Here is a 14083-nt window from a genome sequence, read left to right on the forward strand (position 1 = left end):
CCTAGAGGATTCTGCCTCTGTTGTCCCGGGATTCCACCTGCAAGTCACTTTGCAGATAAGTTAGTCTTACCTTGGTCCCGAGGCTCAAGTTCGCTCGCGGGGTTCTGCCCACGGGCTCTCCGCGGTGGCAGCGACCAGGAAGATCTGCGCCGCCCCCTATATTCAACTCTTAAAACACACCAAATTTCCTCTTCAAAATGGAGAATAAGGTACCATGGGAGTTACTTTATTGTGTAATACTCTAAACCATTATTATTAAAACACTCCAAATTTCCTCTTCCAAATGGAGAATAAGGCATCATGGAAGTTACTTTATTTTGTAATATTCTATACCATTATTAAGCTCAGTGGAATAAATTAATGTAGCCATATTGTTTGATGAGTATCTTTTGGTATCTCACCTATAAAACTCTGTACAAAGGGTAAAATATCAAGACACCAATCAACCCCACTTGTTACATTTACAATCTTGACTTTTTTCTGGCCTGAGAGCTGATGGGTTGCGTAGTTCTCATCTCAGAAGTGTTCCTAGTTAGTGATATTTCACTTGAGAGTTTTTTCTTTCTCTGTCCCCACCCCCCCTCTCTTTCTCTTTCTCTCTCTGTCCTTCTTCCTTTTCCATCTGTGGGGTGAGAAAGCTAGATCAATAGTTAAGTATTTGCTGCCAAGATTAAAGGCTTCAGTTTGATCTCTGGGATCCATATGTAGAAGCAGAAACTAAATTCATATAAGGTGTTCTCTTGACCTCAAAGTCCATGTTATTTGATAGACACACACACACACACACACACACACACACACACACACACACACAAACCATATAAACTTAAATGAAGAAAAATAGTGCTAAAAATACTGTGAGCTATCCTGCTACAGATTTGTTCTAATAGAACTCTCAATAGATATATGTGTTAATTATTCTACCAAAACATATAGTAATTAGACATGATCAATTTTACTTTCTTGTGATCACATTGTATTCCTACTACTTATTATGAAATTCACTTTTGTATGAAGTTTTTGTGAATCTATGTTTTTAAAATGAAATTTACATTGACCTTAAATTCATTAACATTCCTATTCAATTGTCATTCTGCATTTTAATGTGAGAGTATGGTAATTGCACCATTTTACACAATCATTGCAAACTGTTTTGTAATCAATGACCATAATAAATATAACAACTTTATACAAATTGTTGTTGGCAAGGTTTGATTAACAGTAGTAACAGCTGCTGCTTAATACTAAACCAATAAACATAGGTTCAAGTGACAATAGTTGAACCTTTATTACAAAACACTTCAGTGGTATAATTATAACATTTACTTGTATTATTATATGATGATATGACCCTCTAAGAAAACCTAAGACACCTATAAAGTCTTATAAAATATGTTCTTCAATTGAAATATTAATACAGGACAAAATGTTTAAAATTTATTGATTGAAATGCAACTTTTACATAGGTAAAAAGCACATCTTTATTGGATTTCAGTTTTTATAAAAATCAATGTAAATTTTTAATTGAACACTTGTCATGTGTCAATATTATGGTTAAGGAACATTAACCCATTTAATAGTCATGTAATCAATGAGATCTTCCATGATTTTATTTATTGGAACAAGATGGATTATGAGCAGATCTCTGCCTGCAAGAAGCCAATAACTAAACAACTAAACTTCCCCCATTTTTATAAAAATTACCCCTACTTCAAAACATTTAAATGTCTCTTAAGATACTCACTAATCTCTCTGTTTATGTTGCAGTACTGGCAATCAGACACTAGACCATGAGCATGCTGGATAGACGGTGTGATAAAAAGATACACTCTCAGCTAATTTTTATTCTTCAAAATATTTTTACATGAAATATATTTTGTCATAGTGTTTCTTCTTCCTGAATTATCTCAATATCCTTTCCAGTAGATAACTCATTATCTCTCACTTCCCTTTTCTATCTCCCTCCATCAATTAAAACAAAAATGAAAATAAAAATAAAATGAAAAGTCTATGAAAACAGAAAATTATCCAAACAAAACAAAATGAAACAAATAGCTACTCTTCATATTAAACTATTGATATGAGATCTTTCCAATATATCTTTTTGATATAGGAACTTATTCTATGAAATTTCTTCTTAGACCATGCCTTTGTTGTGTATCATAGGTTTGGATATGATATATTTTCATTCGATTCCAAAATGTTTTCATTCTTTTTCTTTTTTCTTTCTTTTTTTTATGTCTTCAGACAGTTTTCAGTAGTGATTCATTCACATTTTATGGGTTTAAATATTGTTTACTCTTTCACTTGTTATTTTAATTGTTGGTACCCAGCTTTGATTCATGATATTCAGATAGTATGCAGGGTGTTATTTCAATTGTGAGGCTTGCTTTATGTCCTAATTTGTGGTAGATTGTAGACAAATTTCCATGAGTTACTATGAAGAGTATATGTTCTTTAGTGTTTCTGTTCATTTACAATGACAGTAACGTATGCTTTGTGAAAGGAGAAGAAACATGGATACTGTTTTCTAATCCAATCAGTTTGTATCCTTTTATTGGAGTATTGAGATAATTGATATTGTTATTAATTAATAGTGTTTACTGAGTTTTATCTTTATGTTGTAGTGTGAATAATATTAATGCCATATTAGGCAGTGTCTTTATAAGGTAGTCAACATAGAAAATACTCACCACATTGCCTGCCACCCAGTAAATTCTTCGTAAACTATACTGTTATTAGTATATCTATTAGTGACAAAATTTAAATATTCTAACCATTCTTTTTCTCTTATCCATGTTTGTTTTTGTTCAGGTTTTAGTGAAAGAATATATTGTCCATTTTTCTTGAAATATGTTTTATATAGGAAGGGAGTTTTTCCTTTTAAAAGGACTCATTTTTTGAAAATTTCATATATTTATATAATATATTCTAGTGTTAATCATCCTCCACTTATTCCATCACCACCACCCATTTACTGCCATTAAGTGCTCATTCCAAATTCGTGGATTCTCTTTTGCTTTTCTTTGTGCTCTGTGACCCACTAGTTTTAACCAGGAATGCTCTCATTGACACAGGCTCGTACTTTTATCCTAGAGCAATAAAAATTAACCAGTGATTATATCACTGAAGATTATGAGTGAAGGAAGATTTATAGGTGTCCTGTTCAAGACTAAACATTTTAGCGTATTTAATGGCATCTAAAAATGCAAATATTTGTATAAAACTCTCTTCAGTATACTGGTGATTTTTTTTTCTTTCTGTAGGGAAAAATGCTTCAGAAAATTTAGATTGAGTAATAATATACTTTTCTTATTACTATCAAATCATCAAACCACTTTTCAAATTTAATCATGAGGAGATTATCACATATTTCTTTTTTTAACGATTGACCAATTGTCAAATAACATAACTCTGGAAAATAATATAGAAAATATATGCATGAAAAAATTTAAAATAACCATGTCGTTTCTATCCCCAATAATGTTGGTACTGCCACATTGAAAGTATTGCTTGTCAACAGTACTGATTGGTCTTTCCAGGAAAGTGCCCCAGTGGTATTACCTGTCAAAATATATTGCTTATTTCACTGCAGGACAACTTTAAAAATATCTTTACTATATAGAACTTTCTCTGTGTAATATTCAAATTAAGATATTAAAATGACAAATATAACTTATGTATCCTTGAATTGTGATGTTTTTAAGCTTGTTCTTGAGTTAATTGTGATTTTCTTACATAATTGCTGTATGTGATTATGGTTTATGTCCTGTAAGTTTGTTCCTTAGTAAGGTAGTTTAAAAGTGGAAGAATCTTGAAGCAGTAGGGCTTAATGAATATTAATTAAATTTTTCTAGAGCAACACTTGAAAGCTGGTTTCAGAGAATGAATTTATTCTTCTGAGAGAGAAAGTTAAAATAAAGCCACAGTGCATGTTGCATTATTATCTGAAGATGTAGTTCTTTATTCATGCAGCATGGAGGTATGTGGCACTTGTTTTTATACTAATGACATATTATGTAATTCATTATCTATTAAAATAAGGAAGACAAAAAATTTTATAGAAGTACTTTGTCTCAGTTCTTTTGTTGCAGTAACCTGAAGGGAATTAATATAATAGATAATACACAAAACAATGATACATGCCAATCAGCTACTTTCGAAAACAAACAAGGCAAAATGAAGATATAATAATATAAGATGCCAACTTTGAGCTTAAAGTAGTATTATATATGAATATGAGGAAGAACTAATATTTCCAAATATCTAATAAAATTTTATTCACAGGACATACATGCATAAACTATCACTAGAATCTCTGCTATAAGAGAGAATAACAAGGCAAACACTGCTTCTTGAAATTTGTGATGGGGAAATTTATAGACAAACAAGTTGTAGGAAGGAGAAAAAAAGAGTTGAGTATTATTATTGCCATTTTAAATCTAAATTGTACTATTACAGATTGATATATTTATCGTAAGTGTAGAGTTGTTTATTTGCATCTTTGTCCATAACTTATGTTCATGCATAGAAACCAGAGGAGGGCATTTGTATCCTATGGATTTGGAGTCCCAAATAGTTGTGAGATATCATGTGAGTGCTGAGAAGAGAACTATGGTTTGGTTATGTTTTATATTCTGCAAGTTTGGTCCTCTGTAAGACATTTTAAATTGGAATAAACTTGAAATAGTAGGACCTAATGAGCATTAAATTAATTATTCTGAGTAAATTACTCATAACTACAAAGTCATCTCTCCATACCAATTTTTACCCATATGTGGATTTGATCACATGAGTGCAGTACCTATTCAGGTCAAAAGTGGGTGTCAGAATCTCTGGAGTGGGAGTTACAGATAGTTGTGAGACAAAAATTTTATGTTCAGTCAGAGTTATGGTCTCAGAATGTAAGTAAAGAACAGCAAACACTTGTGAACTGCTGAGTCATTCTCAAGACTTTCTAGTAGAAGATTTTAATATGTGAATTTTCTTTTACAAATATACTCACGCTACCTAAAATAAAACAAAAAGTTTGAAATCTTTCTTTAAAAACAAAAGATTGAAATCTACTTAGGAAAATGCATGCAAGGTACAAATTTGTGGTCTCCATCATGAAAATGCTATAAAAGCAGGAATATATATATATATATATATTTCTGTCTACCTCCTTATTGTCCTATCCCAGTGCATTTCCTTCCCCCACAAATGGCTACCACAAGAGGGAACATAGCAAGTCCTCCCAATATACTAATCAAGATAGGAATATCTCCACAATGGAGATACCCCTGCAGGACTCCCTAATGAGCAGGGCAAACAATACAGAACCCACATCTCCTTTATCACCATAGACCTATACAAATAGAAAATGCAGAATCCTAAATTCTCAGAGAAACCATCCTAGATCTATTAGTCTGTAATGAGTATTCATCCACTTACATGCGGTTGTCAACAGCTTTTGCATTTGTTCTTCATGACTGAAGAACAAGAACTAGTGATGGTTACAGCAAGGAAATTGGTTCTAGGAACAAATGACCAGCCAAAAATTCAAGCTGATATCAATGCAGCTTTTCCTTTGACCTGCACAGACTAGGATCCCAATTGTTCCACATGTGAGGAGAGGCTAAAAGTCTACAACCAGATATTAATGAAGGGTCTCCTGGAGGCCTCTTGGAGGACCACAAATTTGTTTAAGGTAGGACAGGTTATACAAGGTCATGAGGAGAACCCAATGGTGTTTCTTGAAAAAACTAGAAGGCTATAGTGCACCTACACACCTCTTGACATGGATACAAGGGAAAGTCAGTGTTTTGTGAATCTAGGCTTTGTCAACCAGGCAGCATCAGATATTCAAGGAAAATTTAAACAGCTGAAAGGATTAGAAAGTGAACAAATGGCTGAGTTCATGGCAATAGCCAAGAGGTTCTACAACACTAGGGAAGCTCTAGATGGCAGACAGACAGACAAGGGAACATGCCAACATGTTATTGGTAGCCACCACAAAAGAGAGGTCACATACCTGAAAACTGAAGAATATAACATATAGAAGACTTGGGGGGGGAAAAAGACCTCCTATGAAAGGAACAATGGCCTTATCTTCGCAATGACCAATGTGGCTATTGTAAAGAAATGGGGCATTAGAAGAATGAGTGTCGTAAAACACTAAAAGGGAAATAACCTAAAGTTATGGAAATGGAAGAACTAAGTAACTGAGGGCATCAGGGCTCATAGCCTATCCTTAAGTCCTGGGTAACACTAAAGATGGAGGGGAAGGGGCTTGGGGATTTAGCTCAGTGGTAGAGCGCTTGCCTAGCAAGCACAAGGCCCTGGGTTCAGTCCCCAACTCCAAAAAAAAAAAAAGATGGAGGGGAAGACAATAAAGAGTAGACCTTGTAGACACAGGTGTAGAATATTCAAACTTGAAATAACCTAGGACACTCCCATCCAACAAAAGAGCATAAGAATAAGAGTCCACTGGAACTAGCCAATATATATGGACTAACTCAAGAAAGGTGTAGTTGGCAGTGAGATGGATAACCCATTCATTTATATTCATCCCTTGATTCCCATACCTATTCCTAAGCTGAGACCTTCTGACTAAGATGGCATAAAAAACTTCCTTGAACGAGTGAAAATTATAAATGAGAATATATATATATATATATATATATATATATATATATATATATATATATTCATGTCTTGACCATGGAACTAGATGAAGAATATAAACTCTATATCACATACCCTCTGAACACTCATAAGGAGCCACACCTGGAGAGGTTATGGGAAAGCATTCCAGGGGTAAAGGTAGAAAGAAATCCCATAGAGCTAGCAAAGCTTCGAACCACAATCCTGGTACAATTAAAGACCAATGCCAGTCAGGCCAGAGTTAACAAATACCCCATGCCTTGAGAGGGAAAATTAGGAATAATGCCATGTAGCGTTTGACTCTGGGAGCAAGGGATATTAGTTCCATGCCAGTCAGCCTGAAATACCCCTCTCCTGCTAGTAGTAAGATAGTCCCATTATAATGAAGATCAGATTGTATAGAAGTTAAGAGGAGTCGGTAAAAGGGTAGAAGTCTTTCACCCTATGGTACTCACCATACACCTTGTTGAGAGTATTGTGCTACCAAAATGAAATATCTGTACTCTTCTGGACCTCAAGGATTGACTAGACACAGCTAGTCAGCCCATATATGCCTTCTAATGGAATGACTTGGAGCATGGGTTTAACTTGGACTAGATTGCCACAAGGATTTAATAACTGGAACACCATCTTTGATAAGGTACTCCATGAAGACCTGGGTGGGTACTAGCAGGCTCATCTCCAAATAACTCACTTTCAATATGTTGATAATCTCCTTATAGCTGTCCCAGATAAAGACCATTACTGTTTGGAGACTGCTATCTTGCTCAGAAAACTGGACCAGAAGGGATATAGGGTGCCTGTGAGAAAGACACAGCTCTGCTGAAAGTAGGTAATGTACCTTGGGTACATATTCAGGATAGCCAATGACTGCTGTCTCAGGATGAAAAAGAGACAATCATAAACATTCCCATTCTAGAGACTTGGTATCAAATCCTTGAGTTCTTTATCAGGGTTCTTCAGACACTGGGTGCCAGGGTTTATGGAGATTGCTCAGCCTCTCTATGAAGCCACTAGGTGCAGGTGAATTCCTTACATTGGACTCCTGAGATTGGCAAAGCCTTCTGTAGACTCAAGGAATCACTTCTAAAAGACTCAGCACTAGCCATTCCAGACATCTCTAAACCTATATAGATGAGAGTAAAGGCTTAACCAAGAGAATACTGACCCAAATTCTGGGTCATTGGAAAAATACCGGCTGCCTACCTGTCCATAAAGCTGGACCACATAGCACAAGTATGACCAACTTGCCTACATATTATGGTGGCGCATTGCATTGAGGAATCAGGATGCAGATAAAATCACTATGGGAAAAGAACTGAATATAACTTCGCCTCATAGCATCAAGGGAGTTCTTAACATACCACCACCCCTGGACCACTGGCCAGCAAATGATCATCTATTGTATTACTAATCCTTGGTCCTGAACCATTCCTGTATCTTGTACCACCCTGCCTCAGCCTTTGACCTGGACACTCTGTTGCCAGGTCTGGATCTAGACTTCACACATGACTGCTCAATAGTATTGAGCCATGTCCAAAATCTAAGGCCAGATCTGATGGATGTCCCCTGGTCGCATGAGATGGTCTAGTTCATGACCAGAGATGTTTCATGCAGGACAGTATCAGGTATGTGGTGTAGTAACTCTTGACTCTATGGCTTGTGTTTCAGCCCTACTACCTGAGACAAAAAGCTGAATTAATTGCCTTGACTCACGTCCTAAAATTGATCAAAGGCAAGATTGGTAACATCTATAAGAAAAGCTGATATGTCTTTGCCATGTCCCATGTCCATGGTCTCATCTTTAAGTAAAGGGGGTTTCTCATAGCTGAGGGAAAAACTACTAAAAATAAAGATGTGGTCCTCTCCCTATTAGAGACAATATGGCTATCTCTCATGATAGCCATCATTCACTTTGAAGGATATCAAAAGGGTACAGATGAAAGGGCAAATGGAAACAGACTGGCTGGTAAGACTTCTAAGGAAGTTGCATTAGACCCTGCAGCCAGAGCATGGTAGCTATGGTATCTCCCAAAAAGATTTCCTGAACTCCACACTAAAGCCCAGAAGATGAAAGTGATCAAGCCAAATGCCATAGGCTTTATCAAAGGGATGAATGGCTTTGTGTGGCAGAGGGCCACATAATCTTTCCCTCAGAATTTGCTAGGCATCCCATTCATCAGATTCATTAGAATACCCATCTGGGTTATAGGAAATTTAAAAATCTAATAAAAAAAACAATACAAAATTTTCCATTTGAGTCCTTTAGTAGATTAAGTCCTTTCTCACTGTCTTGCTTGTAAGTCACTAAATCCCTTGAATATAATAGGTCAAAGAACCTTGGAAACCAGACTTTGTAAGCAAAGGCCACATGCCAACTGGGATATAGACAACACTGAAGTCAAGCCAGGTCTATGTACATATAAGTACCTTCTAGTCCTTGTAGTACCTTTTCAGGTTGAGTGGAAGCATTCCTCACCAAGAAGGAAACTACCATGGTAGTAGCCATGAAGCTGCTGGAAGATATCATCCTTAGGTATGGACTTTTTTTATTGTTGGTATATGACAATCAGATGATTGTTATCTCTCAAGTAACACAGTCTCTTATTAAAATAATGGGTGTAAATTTAAAGCACATTGTACCTTATATGTCCAGAGTTCAGGACAGGTAGAGAAAATGAATTAGGCATAAAATGAGTTCTTAACTAACTTAACTCTAGAAATGGACCATGACTGTGTGGCTCTCCTTCCCTATGCTTTACACAAGGCTAGAAATAATCATGTAAACTTTAGACATATGATCCTTTGAGATACTATGTAGGAGAATCCCTTTCTTCCTAATCTTCAACCTGAAATTCTTGCAAAATATGAGCATTAAAATTTCTGATGTCTATGCAGGTTCTCCACAGGGTGCAGGGAAACTATGGCCAAGCACCTGTCAAATCTATGAGTCTGCACCTGTTCCTAACCCTCATTGCTTTGAACCAGGTGACAAGGTTTGGAATAAGAGACATAATCACAGAAATCTGAACTGGAAAAGTCCACACACAGTGATACTGATGATACCCATGGCTGTAAAAGTTGACAGAATAAAGACTTGGATTAATCACTCTCAATTCAAACCTGCAGGACAAGAGATGACCCAGCAACTGCTTCATTGATGAAAAGACTGCTGAATCTGCACCCCAGAGTTAACCCTGTGGCAGAACTCAATGAACTCAAATTCTTCCCAGAAAGAAATGGTCTCCCAAGAGTGCAATATTCCTAAGTACACAGGCATGACAAGGAATTTTGCTCCAATAACTGGACAAAGAGAGACTACAAGGCTCAAGAATAGAAGAGCATTTGAAGACAGGATACCTCTAGTCTCCATCTGCTCCCCAGATTTAATCTAGTGGGACAAGCCTCCAAACCCAAACCCCACCTGAAGAGAGGGGTTCACGAAGGAGTGCTGACATACCTAAGATTAAAGGCTCACAGGCTCATAGGAGGGACAGTCTGCAGTCACAGAGAGCAAGACCACAAGGGATAGTCAGATGGTGTGAGGCAGGCAAATGATCGTAATCTACAGAAACCAAGGATACTTGGTATCTGAAAGAAAAAAAAAAAACAGTTCTCCCACTACAGCAAGTCTTGTATACCCCAGCACACCTGAAAAGTAAGATTCAGATTTTAAATCACATTTCATGATGATGAGAGAGGGCATTAAGAAGGACATAAATAATTTCCTTAATGAAATATAGGAGAACACAGATAAACAGGTAGAAGCCCTTAACTTAAGGGCAAACACAAAAATTCCTTAATTTACAGGAAAATACAACCAAACAAATGAGTAGCCTTCCTCTACTCAAAGGATAAATCAAGTATCCAAGCTGAGAAAGAAATTAGGGAAATAACACCCTTCACAATAGTCACAAACAGTAAGAACTACCTTGGTGTGATTCTAACCCAGCAAGTGAAAGAACTGTATGACAAGAACTTCAAGTCTCTGTAGAAAGAAATCAAAGATCTTAGAAGATGGAAAAATCACCCATGTTCATGGTTTGGCAGGATTAAAATTGTAAAAATGCACATACTGCCAAAATCAATTTACAGACACAATACAATGCCCATCAAAACTCCAACTCAATTCTTCGTAGAGATAGAAAGAGTAATTTGAAAATTTATTTCAAATCAAAAGAAACCCAGAATAGTGAAAATTATTCTCAACAATAAAAGAAATCCTAGGCGAATCACTGTCCTGACCTCAAACTGTATTAAAGAGCAGTAGTGATTAAAAAGTGCATGGTATTGGTACAGAGACAGGCAGGTAGATCAGTGGAATAGAATTGAAGATCTAGGAATGAACCCACACATCTAAGGTCACTTGATTTTTGACAAAGGAGTTAAAACTGTCCAGTGGAAATAAGACAAGACAGCATTTTCAGCAAATGGTGCTGTATGTACTGGAGGTCAGCATGTAGAAGAATGCAAATTGATTCATTCTTATCTCCGTGTACAAAGCTCAAGTCCAAGTGGATCAAGGACCTACACATAAAACCAGATAGACTCAAATTAATAGAAGAGAAAGTGGGGAAGAGCTTCACATACATGGGCACAGGGGATAATTTCCTGAATAGAACACCGATGGCTCATGCTCTAAGATCCGGAATTGACAAATGGGATCTCATAAAATTGCAAAGCTTCTGTAAGGTAAAGAACACTGTTAGTAGGATAAAAAGGCAACCAACAAATTGGGAAAAGATCTTAACCAATTCTCACCCAATAGAAGGCTAATATCTAATATATACAAAAAACTCAAGAAGTTAGACTCCAGAGAACCAATTAACCCTATTAAACATGGGATAAAGAGATTAAAAAAAAGAATTCTCAACTGAAGGATATCAAATGGCCAAGAATACAAAGCTGGATCAGCCAGTGTAGGGAAATGATAGGGTCAGAATGCAGGAAGGGATTGGCAGAACACCCTCATAGAAGAAGGGGGAGAGGGGACTTATGAACTGGAAATCAGGAAAGGGGGTAGCATTTGAAATATAAGTAAAAAATATTCAATAAAAATTAAACATAGAGAAATATTGAACATCTTCATTCATCAGAGAAATGCAAAACAAAACATCCCTGAGACTCTGCCTCACACCAATCAGAACAGCTAAAATCAAAAACTCAGGTGACAGCAGATGTTGTTAGAATGTGTAGAAAGAGGAACATTTTTCCATTGTTGGTGAGATGAGAAGCTGTTACTACCACTATGGAAATCAGCCTGGCTCTTACTCAGAAAACTGGACATAGTAGTACCTGAGGACCCAGCTATACCACTCCTATGTATACCAAAAGATGCTCCAACTTATAACAAGGATGCATACTCCACTATGTTCATAGCAGCCTTATTTATAAGAGCCAGAAGCTGGAAAGAAACCAGATACACTTGAACAGAGGAATGTAAACAGAAAATAAGGTACATCTACACAGTGGAGTACTTCTCAGTATTAAAAACAATGATGTCATGGAACTCTTAGGCAAATGGATAGAATTAGAGAATATGCTGAGTGAGTTACCCAGTCACAAAGGAACACACATGGTATGTACTCACTGATAAGTGGATATTAGCCCAAAAGCTTTGAATACCCAATATACAAATCACAGACCATATAAAGCTCAAGAAGAAGGAAGACCAAAAGTTAAATGCTTCATTCTTTCTTAGAAGGGAGAACAAAATACTCACAGGAGGAAATACAGAGACAAAGTGGAGCAGAGACTGAAGAAAAGTTCATCCAGAAACTGTCCCACTTTTGGATCCATCTAATATGCAACTACCAATCCTAGTCACTACTGCTGGTGCCTAGAAGTGCTTTATTACAGGAGCCTGTGATTGATGTCACCTGAGAGCCTTTGCCATACCTTTACTGATATAGATGAGGATGTTTGCAGCTAACCCTAGGACTGATGATGGGAACCCCATTGGAAGAGTTAGAGAAAGAACTGATGGAGTGTAGGGTTCTGCAACCCCATAGGAAATAAAATCCAGATCCCCCAGAATTCCTGGGGACTAAACCATCAATCAATGATTACTCACAGAGTGACCTATGGCTGCAGCTGCATATGTAGCAGAGGATGGCATTGTCTGGCATCAATAGGAGGAGAAGCCCTGGGTCCTCTGAAGGCTTGTTTCCCCAGTTTCGGGGAATGCCAAGGTATTGAGGTGGGAGTATGTGGATGGGAGTGAGAGCACCTTTATAGAAGCAGGGGGAGGGTGAATGTTGGATGGGAAATGAGGGAAAGGGGATAACATTTGAAATATAAATATATAAAATAACCAATAAAAAAGAAAAGACTGCTGGATCAACCAGAGGCACTGGTTTGGAAAATCCTGCAACACTCTAAGGAAAGTTAAGACTTTACACATGCTGATGTTGACTATTATAGCCCTGGCTCAAGATGATAATAACCTACATGTGCCACTTCACAATCAGCTGGATGATTAGTAACACTGCTACAGGGACTATAGTAAAGTCTACTTGTTACCCAGCCCATATAGTGACTTGGTTCCCTGACGTTATTTGACCTAGTAGGAATATGGGTCCACATCGATGATAATTTTGGATGCCGGTGGCCTCTGACACAGGGAAACACATGGACCCAAGACTTTAATGAATGTATGTTTCATTCATGGCAAGACATATAAACAGCATCCTGGTCAAAGTGTAATGCTATGGCAGCAGTTTATATACTGGCGTTATTGTGGTTCTTTGTTGGAGAATCAACAGGAATTGATTCTCCAAGACAATAATTATAAGGCTCTGATCAAAGCTATAGATGCTGACTTATCTGAGATAGAAAAATCTACCTCACATCTTGAGACTTTTCTATCTTCACTAGCAGAAATTACCCTTCAGAATAGACCAAGGTTTGTCCTCCTGTTCTTACAACAAGGTGGGCTATGTCTAACCCTGGTAGAATAATACAGTTTCTTTACCAACCATTCTGTGTTCCTCAAAATGTCAATACCCCTGGTACAAAAAACATTCACAAGCTACAGAAAAAAGAAAGACAACAGTCAGAAGACTGGTATGAGTCTTCAGTTTTTCTCCTTAGCTCACTATCCTACTCACAGCCCTAATGGGCCTGTTACTGTCATTGGTGCTTGTCCTCATTTTGCAACTTACTTATTCAATATTCTTATAAGGTTTATCAAAAAATGGATGTTCATGGTCCAACTTGTTGTGTTAAAAATCTCAATGTCATACCTAAAACTCCATTTAAGGATTTGAGATTGAACCCAATTCAATTGGGGAATGAGTGGTCTTACTGAAACTTAACTCTATTTTATAACTAGGTTTAAGTCCCACATTCCCAAAGAAAAAGTCAAAGCTTTTTGGGAAAAATCACAGACAACGGGTCTTTAATCAGCAATATGCCTGGCATCTGGACAAGAGAGATA

Source organism: Rattus rattus, chromosome X, assembly GCF_011064425.1.
Source record: "Rattus rattus isolate New Zealand chromosome X, Rrattus_CSIRO_v1, whole genome shotgun sequence".
NCBI lineage: Eukaryota > Metazoa > Chordata > Mammalia > Rodentia > Muridae > Rattus > Rattus rattus.